Consider the following 27,833-nt stretch of genomic DNA (forward strand, 5'->3'; position numbering starts at 1 on the left):
CAGACTTGCATCTCTGGGAATGTGCTTCTTAACCTTTTTTTTTTTTTTCCTCTTTCGCATTCTCCTGGGTTTAACAACAACAAAGACCTATATTTTAACACATTTCTTCAGGCAAGGAACTGAAGCTGAAATTGCAATTTTTGAGATTGTGACTCAGAACCAGACCTGAGTTGAGAGCAAGGGGAAAAGGAGGTTTCCCTAGAAAGGCTCATTTTATCTATACCAGTAATAAGATCTATTAAGGTCAATAAATGTAAATGTCAGTGTAGCTGACCTCTTGCTGACTTTCCTACCTTTTTCTGCTCTGGAACAATTTGTGCTCTTGTTATTGGTAAAGTTCCTGGGAGTAACTGTCAACTTGCAGCAGGACCTTTCTTCTTTCCTTCTTTTCACATCTCCTTTAGTTTTGCCCACTGCCCTGTGAAATCTCAGCCAGCAAGTCACAGAGTTTATAGGGCTTTCTTCTTGAAAAAGAACATATTCTCTGTTCTTCCTCCTCACTTTTTTTAAGGATTGTGAACTCTCTTTTTGCAGAGCTTCCATGACCTGACTCATTTTCCATCTTTCTGTATTCCTTAAAATCAGACCAAGGTAAATCTTTAGTCCAATTAACTTCCTTTCTCTACATTTTACCCAGATTCTTCTCTGAATTTACACACAGCCTAAATCTACTACTTTTCCTTCCCAGTAGCTTAAATCCCTTCACTGACACCACATGCTGTGTTTAACGTGTTTGTTTTCTCTCATAAAAAGCCTCGTCAGACTGATCTTCCTGGTCTGTTAGTTTTTAAAACTTCCCCTGTGAAATCACCCAGAAAATTCTCCCTGTCCTCATCCACACAGCCACCCAACTTCCTTCAGACCTCCAATTCTGGGCAATTGCACGCATCAGAGAAGATGATGCTTTCTCCCGTCTGCCTGCCTTTCAGAGCCATGTGGCAGATGGGTTCTCCCACCACCCTTAGGCAATAATTGCCATCCACCACCACATTTTGGTGGTCCTGAGGAGGAACATCAGGTGGGTGTGGTCCATGGCTTTTCTTCCTCCAGCACCAGAACTTGACAATCTCTTGCAGCCAGGATGCAGTATCTGTTCTTCGACTGAGCAGGTCTACAGAGGGAATGGGAAGGTGTCAGGAGCAAGACCTGTCTCCAGATCTCCTTCATCCTCCACAACAGGTCCTACTGCAAATCTCTTTTTCTCTCTAGTGTCTCTTCCTGTTCCTGTGATTAAATCATAGAGTTTTTCAATCTGGAAAAAAAAAAAAAAAAGGATAATGGAGGCAGAATACAGCACAGTTCTATAAAATGAACAGGGAGTTAATGTTTACAGTCTTTCAGAACATAAAATCTTAGGGGGCACCCAATAAAATTGTCAGGCAGCACAGTTTAAAATAGATAAAAAGGAAAACATTTTTGTGTGGCCTGTAAGTTACACTGTGGCCAAATAAATTAAATGAATAAATTCCAAAAGGGACTGACACATTCATGGTGGATGGGTGTTTTGGTAACTATTTAATACTATGCTCTGGATGTAATTTCAGTCTCAGGAAATCTCTAAGCTGTTGATTTTTGGAGGCTGGAAGGCAATAAAAGGACTCTATATGGCCTTATTCTTATACTTTTGTTTCAGTATCTGCTAGTAATCACTGTCAGAGACAGGATACTTGGCTAGACAGGCCTTTGATTTGACTGGCTATGGCACTTACATTTTTTAACGCATACTGAAACAGCTTTGCCCAGAATTTGCAGTTACAGAGTTTCTCCTGATCTGTGTGCTACACTCCTGCTCTTTTGCTGATAGCCAAGAAAGACAACGTATTCACTTACAAACTGTTTTCTTTGCCAAAATACCTGGGAGCCTCACACAAGGAGCAGGTCCCAATTGTGCCAAAAGCTGTTCAGATACAAACCAGAACAGCAGTCCTTGCTTAAGCAAGCCTGCAGCAAGAAAGGCAGAGGTTTTCTGATGCTGGGATTTCTAGTGTTGAACTCTGAGTTCAGTCTGTTCCAAAAAACCATAAAATTTGCCTGGAGGCAGAATATCGCTGAAAGATGTTCTAAATCGCTAACAGGTAATAAGACAGTGAGAAAGTTTTCATATCTGTTATGTCCCTTAAATGGGGTGTGTACATTTAATGTCATTGTACTGAAGAGGGCCTGTAGCTGGGAAGGGTTCTTTGCATCTCAGCTTGCTGAGCCCAGCAGCTCTCACTGATGTGATTTCAGTTCATAGGTCGAAATACAAGTCATGGCATCATAACCCCCAAACCTACCCACAGCCTGGGAAAAACAATTTCACATGACCCTCTTCTACAACCCTATTAAGTAAGACTAAGGATGCTTACAAAAAGCTAAGAATCAGCAAGCAATACGTGCAGTGTATGTAGTACACAGTAAACAATTATATACAGTGTTCACAAAGAAAATGGAAACACTGCTGAGTTCACCTGATCGTTAGGCTATGGTGCAAGCTGAAATCTCAGAGTAGGTAAATGAAATGTTCCCCAAGCATGTCCTTTTCTTATCCTGCTCTGAAATGTAGGGTGTGAGGAATGCAGATGTGCATGGAGCAAAGCCAAATAAAATATTCCCTAATATTTTGAGAAATAAGGCTATTGTCTTTTGGCATTAGCACAACAGTACATGCAGAAAATTTCAAAGACACTTTAACAGAATCGGTGTAGATCTTACTTAGCAGTTTCAGCAAATTCTGGGCCTTTTCCTTTCTTTTTTGTTTGTTTATTGGTTCTTCTCACTATTCCAGGGTTCTGCTGGAAAGGACAGAAACACAAAAATCAATTCTGCACAGGGCTGAGTGCCATAGACTTGGCTGGCTAGTGTGGAAGCTAACGATACACTGCACCCATGCACAAGGTCCCTGCTGCCTGGCAGGATGAATCCTGCTAACAGGTGTGAGGCTGTAAGCTATTGACGAAGAGATTCAACTGTCATAAGTCCCATAAAGTAGTAGCATTTGGCAGATTCTCTTATTAATGACAGTATGTTTGCCAACAACATAAATTAATAACACTTGCAAGTTAACAAAATTCAAATCATATGAAGATTTTCCTGCATTCTGTCCAAAAAGCTCTTGTAAGAGGCTGATTCATCCGATACCATTTCTATCCCAAGAGCAAGGGAAGATAACTTTCCCACTCTTCCACTGTGGGAAACAGAACCCAAAATCAGTACAGACTTAGTCCATTTGGTGTTTGCTGACAGACACTACCTTTTTTCTATAAGTTTCTCTAAGCTGTGCTTGTTGCTACTTTCTAAAGAAGTGACTGTCCCTGCATTGTAAGGCTTCCCATATGGTAGAAATCCAGCTAATCAGATTGATTTGAGAAACAGAAACAAAGAATTTTCCTGCTGTCTCAGAGCCATGTGGCTGGAAGGTCCCTCAGGATTAATGTGCGAAATCCAAGCCCTGGCACTGTGGTCTTATTTTAGGGAGTTGCAAATACGAACAGAGCGAGAGTTCTGCACTTCCCCCGGGGCGTGATGACGGCAAGATCTCAGAGCATTCGCTAATAAAACCATTAACTCTTACAGCCCCTCATATTTTTTCCTCCGCTTGTGTGATGAACATCTGGCTAATACTCAGGACCTTTCAGGACTGTTTTTTTTTTTTTTCCTCCTTTGGAAGGAGACATCGGTATCATCACTCATGTGTCATCTTTGCTGTCACCTTGTTCGCATCCAGTGAATGGGCACAAGAACCTCTTACCCCATGGGTACTAGCAAGTGTCAGCAATTCCTTGCTCAGAAATCTCAAATGTACCACGTGGGAGAAGATGTAAGGAAAGCTCTGCCTATCCTTTTCACCCCTCAGCTGCTCCTCATGTCTCTACAATCCCCTCAGACCAGTACTTGTACGCCAGTGCTTTCCTACAGAAAAGGGAGCCCAGGGACACCCCTGTTCTGTGTGGGATGGCTTGTGCCAGTGCCAACGCCTGTGGTTGTGTCCTCCTGCCTGGGAGTGCGGTCAGACCAGGAAGAACTTCATGATTTGCTTTCCAGGGCTCCCCCCAACTCTTCTCTCCGGAGGTGCTGACCAGGTCCAGGAATCTCACACTGGGGTGGCAAAGTCTAGTTTGTCTACAGCACCCCACAAGCTGGAGGTGTTTTTATGGGATATGACAAAGCTTTTGCTATTGTTTCTTAAAAGATGTCTGGATGAAGGCAGGAGTGCAAACATGCTCCAGGACAAGGGTGTTTAAAACTTCCCTTAATTCTTTTTCTTTGAGTTTGTGCACCACTACAGATGATTGTGGAATGTCCCATTCCAGTGACAGCATCCCATTGCCTCATCACTGTTCTTTCTTATGGTTTTCTTGTCCCTTGAGCATTTTCTCTGAGCTATCCTGCAAAACAAATGCCATCTCTTCATTGATATTTGAAAGATCTTTCAGTGAAGTCATCCTTTCTCAGTCCAGGTTGGGAACAGGCTGCTCCTTTCTACAGGGAGTATGGAGGAAAGCTGGGAGGAAGAGAAACACATCACTTGGTTATCATGCTAGAGGTATGCAAACTACATTTACACATAAAAAACTATTCTGTATATGCTTGAGATTCCTGAGAGCAGCCAACAAGGCAACAGCACACCTTCCCAGTTACAAGCTGTGCCTTTGAGGGCCAATAAACTGGGAACAGTTCATCTGCATGCTGTGACATAATCCCCTGCCTTGCATTAATTGTACCCTGCCACCTTCCCAGAGACAATTTGTATCTGTACAGTTCCTTTCCTTTCCTTTCCTTTCCTTTCCTTTCCTTTCCTTTCCTTTCCTTTCCTTTCCTTTCCTTTCCTTTCCTTTCCTTTCCTTTCCTTTCCTTTCCTTTCCTTTCCTTTCCTTTCCTTTCCTTTCCTTTCCTTTCCTTTCCTTTCCTTTCCTTTCCTTTCCTTTCCTTTCCTTTCCCACAATGCATCCAAGCTCTAAAAGAGGCAATGTGTTATACGTAAAAAGAAATATACATTAAAATGACTAATGGGGCTTACATAGATGTGGTAATGGATGTCACACCCAGACTGACCTCCATATGCTTCTTTTCCCTCTGTTTTTCTCTCTGGAGAATATGATTTCAGTTTTTATCAAATGCGTAAAGATCTTCCAGTTTCAAGGAAATGTTTATTTCATAATTGGATCTGCTATGACATTACTCAGTTTCTGAATATTGCAATTTTTTCCATAGATCACCTGTAATTTCCATGTATACATTATACTTCAGAGAAGAAAATATAGATTATTCACTTTCTAAGTCTTCTTTTTTAAAACAGTTTTCCAGGGTGAATTTTATAGGAGTAAGGTATATAATTTTCAGTCAAAGTTTTAAAAAATAGTTGATAAAATCCACACATTTAGATGTGTTTATATAACATGAAAGAATGATTTATTAACTTCCTTCTTCAAAAAATAATACATGTAGCATGGTCCTTTGGGTTTTTGGAGTCACTCTTTTTCCTCGTCTAGGTCATTAGCGCAAACTCATTTCCCTGTGAAGCAAAAATATCTTTTTGTGAGAAAACCATGACTCTTAGAGCTTCTGGCTACAGAATGAGATTTGATAGAAAGGGATACTTTTCCTTCTGCTTCTTCTGGTCAAGTTAACTATTTAATGGAAATAGGCAGGTGAAAAGTAGAAAAAGATTTCTAACACTGCAAAAGAATCAACATGAAATTGACTTTCAAAGTGAGTTACATTATTAAAATGTTATTTACTGTTGAAAATCTTCATACAGACACACTTGGGTTTATTTTTAAAGTGCATTTTGCTAAAAGCTTTTGCATAGTTTTTTCTTTAATTAGAACGAGAAGAAGATCAGAAAACTGTTTTTATTTTTTTTGTCTATTTTTTGTTTGTTTGTTTGTTTTATGGAATCTTCACTACTGTCTGTCACTACTTACCTTTATGACTGATTTATGTTTCAATGACTTTCTCAATCTATTAAAGAAATGAGCAGGTTGAAACAGCCTTCCAACTCTACATATAACATCAAAAGTAAATTCAATTTATTTTAGAAAGTGCCACAGAGGTTTTTATAATAATACCAGCCAAATTTTCCTAATTAATCTCCCTCCATTGTAATTGGAAGAAATTTGACACTTTTATGTCTGTGTTTCTGATCTGCACGAACAATCCATCATTTAAAATATTCATCAGTTGAAGCATTTATTATGAAAAACAATTTGTGGATACATATTTTAGCTTACAATTACAAAGATCTGTTGTGTTTTTGTACATAAAAATCATTTCTGTTCTTTGTATAGAAAGATGTAATTCAGTTACTTTAATCTTTCAGATGCTTAAATGCATCCCTTATATTAATAATTTTTTAATAAATAAGAAAAGAATTAACTATCTGAGTTTAAAGACATGTAAAGGTAACACTGTCTGGTTCATACTCCATCATTGTTCTGTCTTTTTTTTTTTTTTTTCCTAGAGCTCATGTGAAAGTGAATTCTTTCCAGGAATTTGTTTTTAATTTTCTAACTCAAATCCTACCAAGTCTCCTGCTAACTGAGCAGTGTTTACGTTCAGTCTGCTGTCTAAAATGGATGGTGTTGATTAGTAGTTGAGACTATAGAAAGACAGTAGATAGATGCTGGGGATGACCTCCCTCACTGGGGTTCTAAGGTTTAATTCAGAAGTATTAAAATTATTTGAGATCTTTATTGTACATTATAGGAAGGGAGCCTGAAGCCCATGCTTCCTTGGCACAAGAACAACATGACACTATTTTTGGCTCACTCTCTTCCTGCCCCTTTGACCCTGGCTTTCTTAGCCACACCAGTTTTGACAGCACGAAAAGAGGGTGTTGTTTCCCTGTGCTTGTCCTGCCTAGTGCTCCTGGGGGAGGCTGCAGATCCGAGTTGGAACAGCCTCTGGTTGTGGAGGGGGAAAGTTTCAAGCTTCAGCTTTCAGGGTAAATGCTTTAAACCTCTGGGCTGTTACATGAGGCAGCGGTTCAGCTTCCCTTTCAGACATAGGGCCTTACTTGAAGATTTGCTCTGTTTCAAGCAGAGATTAATGCTACAAATACACACCTGGTTTTTCCAGAGGTATGATACCTACTAGACTGGGTCCCCTACCCACCCCCCAGGGTCATGGGTGGAAAAGTGACCAATTTGCAAGTCCTAAAGGGCTGCAGACATCACAGAGGCACCAAAATGCTCAACTCAGAAGGGGTGGCAGACGACCAGGCTGCCAAGTACTGGAAGCACGCAGTGAGCTTTACTGGGGAGACCAGCATTTGTGGCCCTTCATATCCACTGCAGATTTCTATGAGGTTTTAGACTTAAACATCTCAATTCTGCCTCCTCCCCCCTTAAAGCACCTCCAGCAGTTACTTTGATCCACTGGACTTCAGCAGGCTGCTGGGCACACACAGTTAGGCACTGCCTTTACGTGACGCTTCCTGAACCTGAGGCAAAAGAGGCTGCCTGTCCTGCAAAAGTTGTTTCAATGCATAGGTTATTCCTTGGGAAGTTTCTAAGCAGGCCTTTTGGTTAAGCATAAACATATTCTTGGCCAACTGATTGAGTCAGATGTTTAAGAAGTTCCATAAAAACCATTATCTAGCTAATTCTTGTCATTGGGAATTAACAAGCTGACTTCTGCCAGGATCTGCACAGAAAGGGAACTCTGTAAAACAGGATGAGGCAGGACAGAGATTTCTGCAAAACTGGGTTATATCCAAAATGACTTACTAGAAAAAAGGGTAATATTTTTTTTTGTTCCAAACCAGTACTAACTAAAATTTCCTTTATATCTGTGTGTCATACTGAAAAGAATTCAATAGGCATGAAAGATTTTAAGGAGATTTGTATTTTATGCTGAATGCTCAATATTTCTTATGGGAGGTTATAAATGCTTCCTTTCTCCTGTAGATTTGTGAACCAAATGAAGAAAAATATATCCTGTTGCCAGAGTTGTCTGGTGTTTATTTTTATTATTATTAGTAGTAGTAGTAGTAGTAGTAGTGGTGGTATTATTTTATTTATATTATTATTTTATATTTTATTTATTTTATTTATAAGTAACATAAAAATTAACAGCTTCATTTAAAACCATTTATTTGTTTTCTATTTTTCAATGAATGTTTCTGTTGTAGGAAAGATAGGTAATAAGCTACATGATATTTGTCTGAAGCAATACTGAAACTATGCGTACATTCACTAGCATCTGTGTAGTTTGGCATGCCATCTCTTCAGTGTGGATTTTGGGTCTTGACTAATGGAATCACCCCCTTTTTCATTTGGAAAAGTAAATTGCTCATTTGGACTGGATATGTCAGGGGACAGCTGAAACCAAGTGTGGCCCAGTGGTTGTGCAACAGGCATGAGGAATGGTTGACTTCCATGCACAAAGTTTATGGAACATGTGGCAATTCTATAGAAGGGCAAAAATCTCAGGCAGTTAGTCTTTTCCCACATGGTTTTATCCTTCAGGGCCATAGGGCATCATTTACAAAAGCAAATCCAAGTGGCTTAACTTGAAAGGAATATAAACAGAAAGACTTTTTAGATTTGGATATGATGCAGCCTTTTGATCATAGGATGCTGCTCCTTCAAAGCCCATTGCTCCTTTTAATTACCAGATATTTAGTCTTTTAATTCCTTGTAGTCACAAAGAGAGCAGAAGAGAATCCTTTGTAACCATCTCCTTTCTGTATTTCTCGCCTTTGTGCATTCCTGAGAGTACAGTTTGATATGAATTCTGCTTACTGTAAGAATGCTATTGCATTGACGTATCACAGCTTATGTGAGTTGCACATCTCCACTGTGACCTTAACTGATCTTTCTGGCCTATGACTAACTTTGACCAGACAATTAGACCAACTTTGACCAGGCAATTATAGAGACCAAGGTAATTTCAGGATAACATTTTTTTTAAATTTATTTATTTTTAGAACAGTAAATTAGAATGCAAACTGGCTTTCAGATTTAAGAAAAGAAGAACAAAAACCTGATTCTTTTTGGTATGGTATTGTAACCCCCTAAACCATGAAAAACCTGAGACTAAGTAGGAATTGCTGCCTATAGTTTGAAAGTGTAAACAGGGAATCAGTTGAAAATTGAGCATATCAAGAGAACAAAGGGGAATGGAATAAGTGGAGAGCTTCCACCACTTTCCTGGGAATCAGTATATCTACACTACCAACAGATTGGAACAGCTGTAGTGATTTAGCTGTAGTAACCTGTTTTTGTTGTTGTTGTTGTTGTTGTTGTTGTTGTTTTTTCTGATATAGCTAAAAAGGAAATTATATAATTATCATGAGGTTGATTCAGAGTCTCTCCGTTTGCATATTTAAACTAAATTGGTTGTAGAAACTACCAACATTAAGACTGGAGACTAGTAATTGTATCTCGAATGTTCTTCAGTTTATTAGTTTCCTGGTAGACATATTGACTATTCCTTGTTTCACTGTGGAAGATCCCAGAAAATGCCTAAAACAATCCTCAAACCAGAAGGTTTGTACCTATAGAACAGAGATGCTACAGTTCATGGACAGATTTCCAACCCCTCATACTGTAAAGTCTGTGTTTGTGTTTTGTGTGTGTGCATTAATGGTGTGCAGCACTACTTTATGTGCTTGTGTGGCCACTCAAGTGTGCTCAAAAAGCTTGTTCAGTCTTCAACAAGATGAAGATTCCATATCACTGCTTTGTAAGAACTAGCATCTCCTCAAATAACAAAAGACAAAACAACAGCATGAGTTTCCAGGGGAATTATGCTCGGGCAACACTTCCACACTTACTAATGCCTCACTAGCTAAAGAACATCAACATTTCTTTTGGTGTTTTGAAATTCACACCTGAGAAAGATAATGCAAAGCAACGGAGCTTGGGTTTGTAAAAGAATCAATGTCTCTTCCTAACAGATGTTATCCTTTGATTATGCAATGATTCAAAAAGGCAGCAGAAGATTGATCATATTCTGTGAAATCACTCCTTGCATGGCTGTTTTGTTGGGCACTAGAGAAAGTGCATAGCTCACATCTGAGTTTCAGTGCTTTATAACTGGTGACTCAAATGGTAGCATCAAAGTCTTTCCTCTATACTGGGGCTGTGTGGGACCGCAGAGGACACAAGTCTTGGAGGTGACATCTTTCAGATGGGATTTAGAATGGAGTCATGCAAAGTAGTGGAAAGAGGCCCTGCAGTGGTTTTCTGGGTTATGGTTACATGGGCTATGAGTTTTGCAGGTTGGTGGCACTGACAGCAATATAGCAAGTGCTAACAGACACTTCAGGCAACAAAATTAATAAGAAATATGGTGCCAGGCTATAATGAAGCACAAGGAGACTTATGAAAATCCCCAGTATCATTATATTCTTTGGTTAGAGTTGTGACTAAAAGATCTTTGCACCTTTGTATGAGGGGTCTTACTGTTAGAAATGCTAAAAGAATGTGCATCTCTATTTGAATTTAAACTTCTGCTTAATGTCTTTGCCATAACTACAGAATCAGAACTGTCCACATTCAGATCATCCACTTAAATGCTGCCATCCTTCAAAAGTAGAAAGTTCAGTTCAGCCTATGGACCATCCCAGTCTGGCAGACCTGGTTCCTTCAGCGATAGAGTAAGAGAAATAGGTGATTCAATGTCAGCTGGCTGCAGTAAGGTGGTCTGCATGTCTATGCTGGGGCACAGATGTGTCTCATCCTGTTTTAAGTGTATAGGAATGAGTCTTCACTTCTCAGTCTGACATTGTTACAAAATCCTCTTTGGAAAAGGACCAAAAAAAAAGGCAACCTACCACAACTGCTGGGAATTGATCTGAAACAAGAAACATGAAACAAGCAGCGATAAAGCATAATTTTTCTGACTGTAAAACAAAGATATTCTTAAATTTAATTCTGGGGGAATCAAGCCATAGATATGTACTGGGCAATTGAACTAAATGTGCCCCAGACTAGACTATCTCTAGATTTGCCTTTGAGAAGACAGATAAATACCTGTTCCAAAGCGTGTTTTCCATATGTGGCTAAATTGCAAAGCAGTTTCTCACCACTTATCACCCTGATCCATCTGGATGGCTTGCGGGGCTGAAGGAAGTGGGGTGATGCTGCAAGCTCAGAAGGAAACCAAAACAATACCAGGAACAGCTTTATGACACTCCACCATGAAGACCCAGCCCTGCTGCAGCCCCGAAGACTATCACGTTCTATCTTAGTGCTTCACAAATATTTTTGTCCAAGATGGTGTCCTCCCCACATCTGTCCATTAGTTTTGCAAGTTATTTAAACACATGCTAGCTAGGAGACAGACTCAGGTATATAGTTTCCATGGAATGGACTGCAGTGCAAAGGCTGCTGGAGACCAAGGGAGAAATCAAATTTAAGGTCAAGTTAATGATCTTGGCATCACTGAAACAGCAGTTTCCAGACTGAATTCCTGGTTATTTTAGTTCCTTTGCTCTTTCCATTGTCCCAGCCTGCTCATCACCCCTGGTGCATGTGCATTAGTTCACACTCAGAATCTTTCTCAGCATGTTTTGCCTTGAGACCCAGCTACAGTTCTGGGAGGGTTTACTCCAAAGACTGCTTCCCACTGACAGTACAGATGAGATAACACCACCTTCCCTCCCATATGTCCCCTACACCTATGTCAGTGGGTTTTGCACCCTGAAATCCCACCCCACCGTCTACAAACACAATCCCTCATCCTAGATCTGCAACCCAAACTGTTGGGTCATGCTATGAAGAGTCCCCTCAGGAAACAAGGATGCAAACAACTGGGCAAACTTACTGCTGCAAAATGCACATATGGATAAATGTCTTATGGCTTGCAATGAAAAATAACAATTTACACTTTTAGGTCTTGTCCTGGGCCACCCCAGGGTCCTTATGGAATGTAGTCCACCAGAGTTTCAGTGTTGATGTCAAACTAGGTGTTTATTTTGTATGGGACAAGTAGCTCCCAAAAGGTATAGAACTCTACCTTCTGTCTATACAAGAGGCTGGAGTCTATACAAGAGGCTTATTTTTAAACAGTTATGGGAAGGTAGGAAAAATCCTACTCCTAAGAATTGTTCCCTGAATTTATTTGTTAAGCAAAGACGACGATGGAAGAAAACAACATTATTCTATGTGACATGATATTATAAATATTAACTAACCATGCAGTGATCTTACGCATGCATAGTTGAAAAACATTTGAAAGGGCTGTAACTTGCAAATGTAGTGGTCTCAGTGCAAAAACATCCTGAGACCTGAGAGGTTGTTTACTCTTCCCTCTCTCTCAAATATCTCAGTACAAAATAAGTAGATTTCTACCAACAGCACAAGATAAAATGTCAGCCAGCTCCACAGTGCCATGCTCAGCTACTAAATCAATGCAGCAGTACTGACAGAAAAGGAATTAAAATTGTCTGTGTGGTGGTTTTCCATGGTTTACTTCAGGATATATTTGTAAGCAACACAGGAAGCTTGAATGCCAGCGGGTGGAAGGAACCCACCACACTCACTTTCTCTTCAGGAGGGGTAGGTTGCTGTCAACACCTTCACCCCCCAACTTCCAGAGGTGATAAAAGTTCAAAAACCCCTCCAGAGGAGAGAGGGCTGCAGGGAGAAATGCCGTTGTCACCGTCTCTCTCAGCAAAGCACAATAAACAGTCCCATGACATCATAAAAACCGTGACAAAATCCATTTACAGTGGCATGTCCGCAAACTGCCGCTCAGCCTTCCTGTAAGCTCAGATAGGCAAACATTGACGTGTTATTTTAGGAGAGAAGGTTTAAAAATACTGGCGGGCAGCTGGTAGAAAGGGCTGGAGCTTTCCTGGGCCAGCAGACACGCACATGGGGAGCCGAGAGCTCGGGCAGCACAAGAGCTCGATTGTATCAGTGCATCATATCCCTGTGCTCATAAATAGAAGTATTATTGACACGTAGACACTTATATTTAATATTAAAAGTGAGGATTTATGTACCTTTAATGCAATTAGTAGCTGTTTAGGTGTGTTTTTTCTTAACTAAGTGATAAAACTGCTGGTGTTCTGGAGTGGAGCATGTTGACAGAACAGCCTGTTTGTCTCTGCTGTTTACTCACTCAGGACAGGGAAGGGTCTAAAGAAACATCTGGTGTCAGCTTTTTTCCACAGAGAAAAAAAAATTAAGCCAGTAAGTTTTTTAGCCAGAAAAGCAGGTTCGTGAGTCATGAGCATTCAGCTAAAAATCACAGGAGTTAGAGAAGTGAAGACCAACAATGTTCAATGTTCGTTCCTGCGTTATCCATAAACAAGAAAGGGCCATTCTTACACTTTTTTTTTCTTTTTCTTTTTTTTTTTTTTTTCCAATCCTGAATGTCTCAATTTACATTTTCAGCTGGGAAGGAGGTTGTGAGAAATTTAGGTGCAGAGGCAAGAGGGGAGAGGAGGGTGGGAGATGGGCTGGCCACAACTGGGAGTTTACAGTGAGCAGGGAGTAATGAGGTGGCAGGGAAATTTCTTCCCCTCCGGCTTCCCTCTCCACCTCCTCATTATTTTTTTTTCTACTTTGAAAGAGGATGAGGGTTTCAGAGAAGCAAGAGGGGATTTATTTGTCCCTCTCACTCCCCCCACGTCCTTTGCTCTCAGCCCTCCCATGGGTCACCCCAGGCTTGCTCACATCCCAGTGGGAGCTGTGGTCAGACACAAAAAGCAGGGGAAGACTAGCCCAAAAACTACAGCCACATGGTGTTTGGGGCACCCATCACTTCTCATTAAAGCCTCAGGGCTGTATGGTGCGATACACCTTGAAGCAGATTCCCCATGCAGATTTTTATCAGGACTATGGGGTGGTTGATATGAAAACCCATTTTGCACTAAATGTCCCTCCCCCCTGGTACCACAACTGCCTTGCTGGGAAATCCTGTAATCTAAATACAAGTTTAGCACCATCCATCAAAGGGAGGATGTAAGCAGCACTTGTAAAAAGTTAATAACCTCCGTGGTGGGACAGGGCAACGTGAAGGGAAAGTGCTGAGTAACAGCCAGGAGGAGCCTTTCATCTCCAAGTGAGCTCAGTGACGGGAAATGTGAAGTTCACTTTAGTTAATGGCAGCTTTTTAATGCCTTTCAAAATTATTGTGGGTAAACAAACAAGCAGAGCAACTCAAATCTGACTTTTCTGATGTGAGTGTTTGGGGGTTGCTTTGTACGGCTCGACATTCTCCCACTCACCTGAACAAAAAAAAAGTTCAGTTTTCAAGCTAGAAGTAAGCAACCGGGGTAAATGCTCATCTTCCCTTGCCACAAACAAAAGCCTGTAAACACATAGCGCCTGTCTCAAAAACTGGAGAGCAAAAAATAAGCCCAACATATTTTTTCTTTGTATTTACTTTTCTTCAGCGTTAAGAAAACCCCATAAGTGCTGACATGCAGTTGTTGCCTTCTGAATTCTTGATAACTGCATCTCCTTTAAAAACTGATCTGGCAGTACGTGCACCAGAGCACCTAGACGGTGCACAAAGGGACCTCACTTATTTTGGTGCTAAGCAGGACTGTGAAAGGTTTTGACTTGATTTTAAAGAAAAGCAAACAATGACTAGTGCTTTTGAAGGCACAAGGTGTATCATAAAATGCACCCAACAAACCATTTACATTGCAAAAAGTTGCCCCAACTATTGTTTATACTGGAGGATAAATTAGCACATTCGTATCCTCTGGCTAGCAGATACCATCAGCTCCAATCGCTGCTCATCAGTGACACTAGAAGGGGACATTCTTAAAGTTGAGGCATGCAGATTGATTTGTTTTTTAAAGCAGAGTTTGAACCTGTTTTGATTTACTAGAAAAAAAATAAAGAAAGAAAAAAAAAAGAAAAAAGAAAAAAGAAAGGAAAAAGAAGAAAAAAGAAAAAAGAAAAAAAGAAAAAAGAAAAAGAAAAAAGAAAGAAGAAAAGAAAAAAAGCAAAAAGAATGTTAATGTTAAAATTACAGTAAGTTTTCCAAATTGATGTGAATTTCATGTAGAACGCACTCCAAAACCCTGTGATGTGTTTCGGTTGTGCATCTGTATTTTGTGGCTAAGGCAGATATGCTAAAGAGGCACTGTTAAAGTATGTGCTAAATTGCTGCAAATCAGTATAAATATGCAGAACAGATTTATAAATCAGCATGATTTATACAAACTGAGGCTTTAGCTTCTGATGTGTCCTATTTAAGGCTTCTTTGCATTCATTGATTAAAATAAATAAATAAATAAATAAATAAAATTGGTGGATTAGTCCTGGTACTGCTGACAGATTGTCTGTTCCTAATGGCACTACAAAATATTTCTGCAGGTGGATGTTTTGGAATACTACTTATCTTCAGTTTAGGCTCACCACTACATCTGGGGCTAGAAGGAGCTTTGTCTCAGGCCAAGATGGCAGGTAGAGAGGCATTTTGCTTTTATGTATTGCTTCTTGATGTCTAAGGAATGCCTTGTACTTTTAACCAACCTGATCCAGGACACCGCTGATGCCCTTTCATTCTCCTTTTCTTTTCAGGGAAAGTACTTTATGGCTGTGGTGGATTGATTGGTCTGTCAAGCCACCTGCACTATACAGAATTGCTTATGATTATGGGCTAAACTTAATGATCCAGGTGGGTTTCTTCAGTTGCATGTTTCCTAGTAAAATATAACAGGGTAAAAAATTGCTCTTACCTTGAATCAGTAGTCCACAGCATGGACCAGCCCTAAACCACACATTGTGAATGTGCTTTTGAAAGTGTTACTATATTGAGAATGTGAGAATATGCAAGTTTGCAGCTGGGACAGAATGTGAGTGCATTTAGCATGTAAAACTTAAAAAAGAATTTAATCTTTCAGATTTTTCATATTTTCCTTAGACAGTTTGATTTTTTTTTTCTTCCAGAACAAGTATATGAGGGAAAAAATACTGTTAATTTAGAAATAACTAAGACCAGAGATTGTTTTCAACACATTTCACCTTCATAAAATTTTTGCTAACTGAGCCTAGTAAAGAAGAATAACTGATAAACTTTTATTTCCTCAAGTAGAAAGTGGAGGAGACGTACATGAGAAGGATGGCACAAAAGATAAAGCAAAAGGCGGCAAGACACAATGATCTATGGTTACTTTAAACTTACACATCAAACTGATCTCAATGTCCATTCAGAAACTGGAGAAATTTGGGACTGTTTCCAGATTTCACAATTGGCTTCTGTCTCATCACAAGCCAGGCTGAGCCCTCAGACCAAAACACTTTCAAACTTTGAGATACCAGCTCAAACCCTCCAGTCTGTGGTTGTCTCTGGGCAAAATAGGAACATTCATTAAATACCAAGTGCCTCACTTCCAGCCTGGGATATACATCCAAGCTTCCCATTGAAGTGTCGGTTCCCACAGTAGGACAGAGCCCTTCGGGGAGGTGTCAGTAGTCAGTAGCCAGTTGTCAGGATAATTCATTGCCTCAGGGGGAAATCTGAGTTGAGAAGCAGCAGTCTTCTCCTGTTCGGAGGAGGTCAGCCACATCAAAGCGGAGATGTGCGGCCTCTGAGCAGGGAGGAGTGGTCGCTGCTCTTGAAGTTGCCAGTTTTCCTTCTTCTATACGGGCTAGGGAGTGGCAGGGGACGTGTTTGAAGATCTGGGGAAAATCTGGGATCATTCAAGCTGGAGCTGAGGGACAAAGGAGAAGGACTCCCATTCAGGGAAGTTTGATGGTTAGATTTGGCTCAAATGGGCTGGAAACCAGAGGGAAGGAATACACTGGGGCATTTCAGTTTGACATTGCTTTTGCACTAATACTGTAGAATTTACTTCAACTTCTCATTTAGATAAGAAAGAGCAGATCCATCCTGCTGAGAGCAAAGGGTGTTCCAGGGGTCCAGACTGTGTCCCTCATAACTGCATGGATTAGCTAAGCACGTCTTTCCCACTCCTTGAACTCAGGGAATATGGGATTGAAAACAGCTTACTGAACTTTTTTTTCTTTTTTTTTTTTCTTTTTTATTTTCAATCTAAACAAAAGTTTATCAGGTGTGTGAAGGAAAATGAACTTTACCAAAGCATCTGTGTTTGGTGAGAGAGGAAGTGGACAGGTCTGGAGCTGGCAAAGGAGAGAGCAGAGTGATGGGAGAGAACTCTCTGACCAGAAAAAGTGAAAGTTGCAGAGTGTTGTTCATTTCAAGTTTTAAAAGCTGTTGATGTTCAGAATCACTAATGATTTATGGCTGGAAATGTGATCCCTATTCTTCCTCTTATATTGAAACTTATATATAAATTTTATATAAATCTTGCTTGCTGTTGTATACATATATGCACTTATGTATTTTTAAACTAACCAGCAATTTCTGCCTTAATTTTTCTCACTTAAAACCTGTCTGTCACCAAGGAAGGAATTATCTGAAAATATCTCCCTGCTACTGAGTGAGCAAACAAGAGGAGATGGCCCTGTGTCTGGGAGACTGCTCTGGCAAAGGGGGAAGAGAGTCCAAGGCATGGATGGAATGGGAAAGGATCAAATAAAAAAAAAAAAAAAAAGATTGTGTGTGTAGGGGTGGGAAGATGCAGTTCAGTGAATTAAAATGGATTTTGTGTTTGATTTACATGGCAGTCATGGTACATTTCAAGCTATGTTTTCGTATGGTCTTTAGAATATATTTGTGTCTGCCCATTGTGTCTGCAGCCAGATTTACAAGAGCAGCTGTAACATTAAATGGGCTCTAAATGTGAGTTGTTTTACTGCACAATACAGATACTGCTGCATATTTGAGTGCAACCCATTGAGAGGTTAGCCCTCTGGCTGGGTTATGTCACTGCTCTCCCCTGCTGTTAGTCCTGCTCTTTGCTGAGTTTCCTGTGATTTCCCATCTCTTCCTTTCTCCAGCTTTGCCATGCTCTTTGAGCGCTCCCAAATGAAGCTGAAGCCTGTTCACCTGCGATAAACAACCTAAGATGAGTTTGCCTGGCTTTACTGCGGCTAAAATGTGTGTAGGATGTAATTGCTCTGTAAGCAGGTGAAACAAGAAGGGTACGTGTGGGGCAGTCCAGAGTTTTGATCTGGAACATACTGTGCAAAGGACACAGCGTGATGACATTTATCAGCACTGGGCATCTAGCTAACAACTCTTTGAAATGAACATGTAAATAACAGCTCAAGCCTATTGTTTCAAGCAAAGTTGAAGCAAATATATAAACCTGTTCTACTCATTCTGTGTCTTTTCTTCAAGACATACATATCTGGGAAATTTTTACTGAAATCTGAGTGTCTAATGGACAAGGTAGCCCAATGAAATAATTGCAGGTGCCAAACATGGCCCTGGGAAATGATCTTGCAGCAAGCCCATTTTGCCAGCTGTGAAAATGTAGACAGGGCACCACAGTGAGTTAAATGTCATAAGAAAACCAGGTGGTATGTTACAACCTCTCCCCAGTTTCCTATGCCAAAAAGCTGCCTTTGGACATCCTTGCTGAAGATCAGCAGGGAGAACTCCAACTAAATAGCCATGAGAGCAAAAGTGATAGACAAGGTCTTCTGAGTAGGTCAAAAGCAAATAAAATTGATGGCATGGTATAAATATGTTAAAGGAGTCAGGATTTCTGGCTGTACCTGTTGTATCGCTGTTAGCCTATGGGACTGTCGTTCCCACAAATTTCACAGGTATTAAGCTTGATTAAAAACAACTAAAGGAGTATTTAACTCTCAAAGAATCCTTTCATTATGGAGAACAGTGAGATGCTTGTTACTTTTACACTTAGTGAAGTGCTTAAAAGACAGTTGCTGAAATACGTTGCACTCCGGAGTGCAGCTCAGCTAACAGAAATTACCTGGTTTTGTAAAATCTGACACCAAATCTAAAAAAAATAAAATCAAATCAAAACACACGCTTTCTGGAAGTACCAGTCATATCTTGCCTAAAAGTGTAAGGGAATCAAGTAGGCTAAAAATGATTGCAGAAAAAGCCCCCATAGAAATTCTGCGTACTTTGGCAAGAATTATGTCAACTGTCTGATCTCTTCCAGCAGAGAAGTGGAAGTTTCCACCCTAAGCTCAAATGTTGGTACAGGAAGGTAAAAGAGCAAAAGAAGGAATGAATTGCTCATAAGAAGCCATTCACTAGAAAATAATAAATATATAAAACAGAAATATCGTAAAAAATACTGCATATAGCAAGAAGAAAGCTTGCAGCAGAAGAATAATTAGCACTTCAAAAAGTTTTTATTAAAACAAGTATAGAAAAATAATAAGTAGTCTTTCCTCAGGCAAAACACACATTGAATTTAGACCTGCAGATGAGTTCAGTGCCTCCTCTGCTACCATGTATATGGGCTTAGGACCTCACAAGACTAGACACATATAACTTAACACTGGGCCAGAAACTTGTAGTAGTTTTAGGTGTAGTTACATTGGGAAAAGCCTACTTATGAATGTAAAACTAGGCAATTTGAGACTGAATTTTATGAAGTGCATGGGCGGTTGTATGTGTCAATTAGGTAATTCCCATTATCTTAGTGTCCCTGCTGACTTGGAATATACACATCTTGAGTTCATTGAGACCCATGTCAATCTGAAACAAAATTAAGGGAATCATCTTTTTTTTCTAGCTTACAGATAGGCAAACTGATTCACAGAATGACAGAATCACAGAATTGAAGGGGTTGGAAGGGACCTCGAAAGATCATCGGGTCCAACCCCCCTGCCAAAGCAGGTTCCTTAGAGCAGGCTGTCCAGGTAGGCGTCCAGACTGGCCTTGAATATCTCCAGAGAAGGAAACTCCACAACCTCCCTGGGCAGCCTGTCCCAGTGCTCCATCACCCTCACCGTGAAGAAGTTCTTTCACATGTTGGCGTGGAACTTCCTGTGCTCTATCTTGTGGCCATTACCTTGCCCTATCCCCACAAACCACTGAAAAGAGGTTGACCAAATCCCTCTGTCTCCCACACCTCAGGTATTTATACACATTGAAGAGATCCCCTCTCAGTCTTCTTTTCTCCAGGCTGAACAGACCCAGGTCTCTCAGCCTTTCTTCATAGGGAAGATGCTTCAGGCCCCGTATCATCTTTGTGGCCCTCCGCTGGACTCTTTCCAGGAGATCCCTGTCTTTTTTGTTCCGGGGAGCCCAGAACTGGACACAGTACTCCAGGTGAGGCCTGACCAGGGCAGAGTAGAGGGGGAGGATCACCTTAACAACCACACAGACCCAAATTTTCATTTCTACACAATAGTTTCAAAGGGAGGATGAAAAGAGCTCTGAACCACCCCAAACCATGCTGTAGGAACTACCTTAGATTTTGGATTTATCCCATTATGCCTTCAGCTCTGGTAGCTGAAACAGCTGAAATAAAATAGTGTTGTCAGGAAGAAGAGGTGAAATTAAAGATTCAATTGCCATAGTAAATGTAGAGGTAAAAGCTGAGATCAGCTAGGGTGTGTGAGAACAGACAGAGAAAGCCTCAAAATCATTATTCGCCTCCATTCCTTGAGATGTAGTTGTGGTGCTTGCATTTGCCTGAATTTGGAGGTCTGGACTGTTGCCTGGGAGCCAGTCAATGCTCAGGGGAAGTGAAGAAGGCATAGGTTACAGAGCAGGAGGTAGCCTGCCTAGCTCATGCATGTTCTGTTGCCTCTTACCCTATGCCTATAGACCTGCCCAAAAGAAAAGACTTAAATATGCATGCTAGCTAACATGTCCTTGAGCATTCACTGAGCTAACTGAAGGCTTTCTGTGGACCACTAGTGACTCTGTGGGATGTGAGAGGCTAGAAAGGATTGAAGACTGGCAACCAAATAGCATCATAAAAAGGAAAATAGGAAAAGCAAGGAAGGTAGAAAATAATTTGTGGCACAAGTAGTTGTGAACAAATCCCGTCAAACTACTCAAAACCTGCTGTTATGTGAGAGCAGAAGAGGGGGAAGCTGTAGATATGTTATTTCTCGTTTTGGTATGACTTTCAGGACTTTGCAGGACAATGTTTTGAGCAAATTTTTGATCCAAATGATGCAGTTGTTTGAACCTTTATAGGGCATATAGTTGGTGAAAATATATAGAAAACATGTATACGACATCTGGTTAAAAAAAAAAAAAAAAGGTTGTATTTCAAACGGGGTAAGTCTTAGCTAGGACATAATCAAGGTCTGTCTAGAATCCATTTATTTGTTTTTCAATGGCATTTGAGGATCAGTCAAATGGTGGTTGAAAATGAATTCAAACTCCAGGACCTGGTAATGATGCCACAGAAGTTGAATCTATCCTTGCCATCATTCAGCATGGGTGATGCTTGTCCACTCATTTGCGAAATATTTCACCCAGCTTTATAAGTGCTCCTAAATCCTAGAATTCCTTTAGAAGAAATCTAATTTTACTGAATATTTATACACACAGGAGCCATGTTTATGGAGTTGCCAGCTGTCTTCAGATTTTGACATAGAAGACGTCTTTTGAGGAGTCTTATTTTTACCAGAAGTGTGTTAAATGGGAGTGCATTCATAGGGCTACAGAGTTTCTTAAACAGTTTCTTATGTTTCTGCTAAACACAGGCATAATTAGGGGTGAATTTAAGAAAAAGAAACTCAACAGTGAAATTATAGCCATTAGAGATGGAAAAAACCTCTTCAGTGCTCTTCAACTTATAGTTAGTTTATGGGTGGAAGTAACAAGCAAAACTGTAGAAGTTACAAGCTAGACTCTGCCTGCCGGTCTTGTTTTTAGCTTTTTTCTTCTGATCACAACCAGTTTTTGAGGGTTGTGGTTGGAAAGTACTTTTCTAGAGTACTCTGCTCCTATCTAAGTAATGTGACACCATTCCTTCTAGCGTTTTAGTGTTTATGTGTTCCTGTTCATAATGAGTTGTGGCTTGTCTGAGTTTTACTGTTTGTATGAACATAATGATATAGGACAATCCATGGGGGGAGGCACTCTTCTACTCTTGCATAGACTCACTGTGGTGTAAGAATGGCTTCTTTGGCTTTGATTCCAGATAGCATAGGTTTAAAAGAAAAAGCAAACAACAACAGGTGTGCCTGAGTAAACTCCCAGGAGTTTCATTGATCTAATTGATTAAAATAAATGACAGCATATACTAAATAAACTGACGTGTAGACAAGGCTTTAAAATATGCAGCCCCTCCCTTTCAGAGGTTTGGCAGCAACAGCGAAGGACAATCCTAGCTGGATTACAATCTACGTGTATCAGGGCAAAGACAGTGTCTTCCTGATGTAGCTGTAACTCTTGAAGAATAAATATCCCTAGCTTTTGGCTGCTGTTGTTGCCTCCACAACAAGGATCACACAAGGGACTGAGATGGCTACTTACCTGAACATCAATATTCAGACATTTAATCTGAAGTTACCCATGATGAATGTGTTTTTCATTAACCTGGCTGGTCTTGTACTGAAGCAGGAGAGGATGCAAAGCATAAAACTGCCTTTGGCTAGAAGTGTAACAGTGGGAGCATCTTGCACACCTTAGCTATTTTTTAATTGATCTAAAGTATCTGGCATGTAAAGATGGCTTATATGCCAGTCTTCTAGCACACAGCATTGTCCAAGTCAACTTATTTTAGTAGTTTACCTCATATAAACAAGTGAATGCAACTCCGCTATTATACAGTTCTAGAGCACAGTGCGTTTTGCAGCATAAATGGATCTAAAGAATGAGTCATTTTTCTGCTTTTTATATACACGTGTCCTTGCATCCTGATGACTTGTCCTGTTTGCAGACAAGGGGACAAATCAATGCCAAATTATTTAATATCCATTAAAATCCATAGATCTTTTCAAACATCTGCTTATGCCAACGAATTTAATGTAGCTGAGCCTAAAGGAAGGGTTTTTCCAATTATTCTAGATGCAAATGTGCTTGATTAGTGCACGAAATAGAGGCATCACTTTCCCATCACTAGAAATGTGGCCTTGTCTGCCTTCGAAAACATCTGTTTGCTGTTTATGCAGCCTTGTTTAGGGAAACACAACTGTTCAGAAGAATACCGGCTCCATTCAAACTTCGGGGGCAATTCAATTAAAATGAGTGTTAACTACTGGAATTTATGGAGTGTTTCCTGCCTAATCTTATGAAACATGACGTGTAATTGCTAGGGGTGGCTAAGACTTTAGTTTTATACCTGCCTGGCTTTGCTGATTTAAACAGAGATGTAACACATTAGATTTGAGGAAGTGGCTGAACAACAAAATGACGCAGGTGTCTCTAGCAGTGATGATGAGTTTCTTGGGGCTTTGCTTACTAACACACAGTGTGTCATCCAAAAGTCACAGGCAGAAAACCACAACCAAAATAATTTTTTTCTTTAGTTTCAATATGGAGTTGATCAGAAAACTGCATATAGTGCTGAGGAAGTCAAAGTTGATGCCAGATATATTCCCAAATGACTCCATCACTGGTTAGGTGTTTCCAAGAAAACAAACACAAGGTAGGAAGCAATCAATAGTGTGCACAGAACACGATCCTACAGACCAGCACTCTCCACATTTACCAACGTGCTGCAGCAATGTATTACTAAGGAGCGCATTTCCGCTGACAGATTCTTTCCACCACAATTAGAGAAAGAATAATGGCTGAGAAACAACACCCATATGTCCCCATTAACTTTGCAATCTGTCTAATCTGCCTCCTTACAAAGCCCTCATCACATCTCAGATATTACAGCAATAACAGAATAGATTAGGCAGACTTCAAAGCTGCAGGAGAAACATGAACATTGGTTCCCAGCCATGATTAACTTGGCCAGAACCTCACACTCCTTTAGAATAATTAAGAACATAAGGAGCAATCAGATCAGTGACAACATAAGAGAGGGGCTGAGCTGGCAGCTGTGGACAATATGCATTACCCAACAGGTATATATATATATATATATATATGTAAAATATATATTATATATCATATAAATAATATAAATAAATAAATATATACGTAAATATGTATATAGACGTGAGATTCTGGGGAACACACTGCTGAGGGCACATGGATGTGGAGGTATTTTAATCACACTTGCAAGGAACACTGCTCTCTATTTGACTGATAGAATCCTGTGTTTTAGTCCAGGAACTGAGTCGAGCCAAATGGCCATCAATTAGTTACTAGCATTAAAGACTAATACATACAAAAAATGTAATTAATGTATTTGGCTGCTGCCTTTGAGCATGCTTTTATGTTGCAGTATGTGTAAAGCACCCATCTGTCAGCAGAAGAGCAGTGAACTGCTTCCAGAGGGGCAAGAGGCCTGAGCATGCACTGCAGAAATTGCTCCCTGCATAATACAGGATAGGTACACACCCATTTTCCCAGTGGGAAACAGGCTGATGTGCCACTGCCTCCAGGCAAAGCAGTTGGAGCAATGCTCATCGACCACATAGGGATGTGCCATCTAGGGTGATAGCATATTTACAGCTTTCTTATGCTGCTTTTAGCAATGAAACCTTCACTTCTCCCTGCACTGCTGCAGGGCCAGATGTCGCGCTTGCACACCTGCCTCCTTTCCTTCCTGGCATATATGGGACTGGACATACAGCATGTGCTGTTTTACTGCTTGGGTAATTAGTACAAGCAACCTATGCGTCTGTCAGGGGCTGGGGTTGCTTCACATGGGCATATGCAGCCGTTCAGCCAACAGCCGGCTCCTTGTTTAACCAAGAACAGCCCAAGGAAAATGGGGGCTGGTGGCATGAGGCAGCTGTTTTGGCTCTGGCCCGTGCCAAGTCCTGCATGAGGTAGAGAAGGGACATGTCCAGGGGCACACCTGCAGCCAGCCCAGTTTAATTTGCTTTGCAGGAGGCAGTGTGTACTCATATCTTCTCCCAGTGCCTGTGGGATGGCAGCTCCTTACAGTACGCTTGTGGTTGAGACAGCACATCTCGATCAGGCTTTTCATGTGCAAAAGGTAAACTGTATTAGGAGTCTATGCAAAACCACAGTGGAGTTACTAAATCAAAGCACAGTTGCTTTTATTTTGAAAATGCATTCTTAATAGATGCTTCCCACAGTTTAAATAGCCAGCTTGAAATCTCAGTAATTCACCTTAACTCTCCTGGGTGTCGTTGAGCACACAAGCCCCTGGTTTATCTATAAGGCTGTCCATAGCAATTTAAGGTACAGATATATTTAAAAGATTCATTGAGCAGCTTTGGGCATGAGTTTACACTGCCTTAGTCATTGTACATTGCCTCTCGATGTTTCCTCTCCTACCCTGTGGCAAACAGTGTAACTGAAGCCTCCAACGCTGCAGGCTAAGCTACCTCACACTTAACTGCAGAGCAAAGATTTGCCCAGGGCAGTCCTTATGGATGGTCTGATGCACTGTAAATTCACATCTTGGCTTATCTTAAGGTAATTCATGTCAGACTGAACTAAAATGTCTCTGGCACAGATCGACATAAAAGTGTCACGTTCCTCTGCCAGTTTGATTAAACCCATTTATTATCACAGTTTAAGTGTAGCTTTTTTCTTTGTTCAAGCCAGTAAATGGGAGTTCCATTTTTACTGTGGGCATAATTTCCTAAGAAGCACAAATCAAATAAAGTAGCAGTTATTCTACAATAAGTAAAATCACAAAGAATTTGGTTACATCAGATAAACTGTCTTGTGCAGACAAGGCTTTCACAGTGCATATGTTTTTTACTGTAATGTAAACCTGGTTTGTACCTGTTTAGCTTTCATATTTGACAGAGATTGTAATGGATAGAAGTGACCAAAGAGAGCTCACAATGATTCAAAAATTCAATTCAATTCTTATTCTTGTTTTGCATTAAATTCCTGGGACATAGTCGTGGTGAGAGCTACAGGAATACCTCTTTTAGGTGGTTTTGTCTGAACTTTCTCTTGGCTGGAATCAAGCACCACAAATTTTGCACCCAAATATGTAATCTCCCTACCCAACGTACTCAGCCAGATGGCAGGTCAGAGCAGCAACTTTTCCTTCTCTCCTGTCTCCAGGAAAAGTTGCCAGCATGACTCCTCGGTGGTCATTTTAAAGACAAGATCAATTTATAAAAATAATAAGGAAAAAGAATCTCTGTTTCACAGCATTGCTGTAGCAGGCAGGTTCAGCATGTGTAATTGTACGATCTGACAAGATTTTGACTTCCTATGAGAAATATAGACATATATCTAAAGTCATGGAATGAATGCCACTTGGTGTTTGAAGATGTCTTTTAAAGTCTGAATGCAAGTAAAACTTCTGCATGAACATGTCATCTTTATCAATAAAAACATCTTACCTTTCTTTTTTAATATCTTCATTTTCCCAGATTCACTGTTTCTGCTTTTCTCTTCTTTCTGTAGTCTCACATATGATGTCTTCTCACACAACTTATCCATCATGATAGAGTTCTGTGTACTCTAAAATGGTGCTTTATTAGTCTGTATTAACATTTCATTTCTCTTGGAGGAGCCCTCCCATAGGGTCTTGCAGACTTTCAATACTGGTATATCTTCTAATACATCTCATAGTGCGGTCACGGTTATCCAGATATCACAGATGCTGGCAGAACCAACTCTTGCTGGCAACATATGAGGCAGCGAAGAAAGAGGGCGGATGGAAGTCACTGGTGATCCTCAGCATCAGCTCACTGAACGGGTTCAGCCCATAAGCTACACTAAGTAAAAACAAAGTACAGAAAACAAAAATGAAGTTTTTGGGAGCAGACACAGGCAACAATGTTATAATGAATTTAGAATAATCTGCCCATTTAATCTGTTTTCAGTCCCTTTCACCACAGTTCTTCGTGGCCACAGGGTTTTATGTGTCCACGACAAACTGTAGGATAAAGGCATAGTTAAAATTTTCTCCCTACTGAAAATTGTAAAATAGATAATTATATGAGCAGAGAACTTACAGGAACCAATTTCCTTTGATTCACTTGCTAACAGTGTCTCTCCTGTGCATGCTCTTTCGCATTATTTTTTTTTTAAACTAATTGATGACAAAGATCACACCTCAGCTGTACAAAACATGCTAGTTTCCACTCCATGCATCTCTCCTAACTGTGTCCAGCATTGTTTGGGGCAGCACTATCTGACTCAGGGCGAAAACAAGCCACAGACCATGCTTATACTCGAAGAGTACTGAGTATCATGTACCAAAGCTCAGACACACGGCCTGGGTCTCTCATTTATTTAGTGTAAATGTAACTACAAGGCCATTTTCCTTATGGAAATTTCAGGGCTATTCTAGGAGAAAATTCAAGATGGATTTCTTTGGGAGAGACAGAATCTTTTATTATACAAAATTACAAAGCTGGAAGAAACAGGCCCAATTTGGGGCACTTATCCTTCCATCGGATCTGAAACTGAAGCAGCAAACTTAGGCCAAGGGTAAGATGGGAAAAAAACTGCACTATGTTTAAGTTAATTGTGTTAACTTCAGAGAAAAGTGCCTCTTCCAGCAAAGCCTCAGTAGTACCAGACCTCATCAACTGCTCTTGATGTATTTTGTCTCCTCCTTACCATCTTGTCTCTTGCTAAGAATAAAATTCAGACAAAAATTTTTAACAGACATATTCTCAACAGCTTGTGCATCGGGACATGTTTGGCAGTACACGTCTGACAGGATTTTTTCCACCTCCTAGAAAAGTTCTGCTAAATATTCATGCATTCCCCACTGAAAGAAACCTGATTCTTGGCCAAACCAAAGCTTGTTAGCAGTCAGAACAGGAGGGCTCCTTCCTCTGTGCTGTACCTCTAATTCCTGAAGGTTCTGCTTCACACCTGGTCTTTGCAAACAGATGCCTTCAAACCCAGATTACTCTACTCTGGAAATGAGTTATAAACTGAGATAGTGTCAATTAATTTATTTTTTTGGAAGTATATAATTATAAGTTTTCTGTAGAATTTATAGGTTGTAGGAGTTCCTTATAGTGTTTGACATAATCTATTAGAGGCTGAAA

General features: G+C 40.3%; 1 long non-coding RNA gene across 3 annotated transcripts; it reads right to left on the reverse strand.

Moving 5' to 3' along the window:
• Positions 1-41: 41 nt before the first annotated feature.
• On the reverse strand, positions 42-26,643 carry LOC118252685 (uncharacterized). 3 transcript variants are annotated; one of them, XR_007707886.1, is made up of 4 exons: positions 26,166-26,643; positions 5,000-5,494; positions 2,695-4,483; positions 42-1,252 (listed from the first exon to the last, which is right to left on the reverse strand). It is a non-coding gene; the product is annotated as an uncharacterized LOC118252685 (long non-coding RNA). The 3 variants fall into 3 exon arrangements; XR_007707887.1 differs by lacking the exon at positions 26,166-26,643 and having other exon boundaries at positions 5,035-5,917; XR_004780211.2 differs by lacking the exon at positions 26,166-26,643 and having other exon boundaries at positions 5,000-5,917.
• Between the last annotated feature and the right edge of the window lie 1,190 nt (positions 26,644-27,833).

Source organism: Cygnus atratus, chromosome 2 (assembly GCF_013377495.2).
Source record: "Cygnus atratus isolate AKBS03 ecotype Queensland, Australia chromosome 2, CAtr_DNAZoo_HiC_assembly, whole genome shotgun sequence".
Lineage (NCBI taxonomy): Eukaryota > Metazoa > Chordata > Aves > Anseriformes > Anatidae > Cygnus > Cygnus atratus.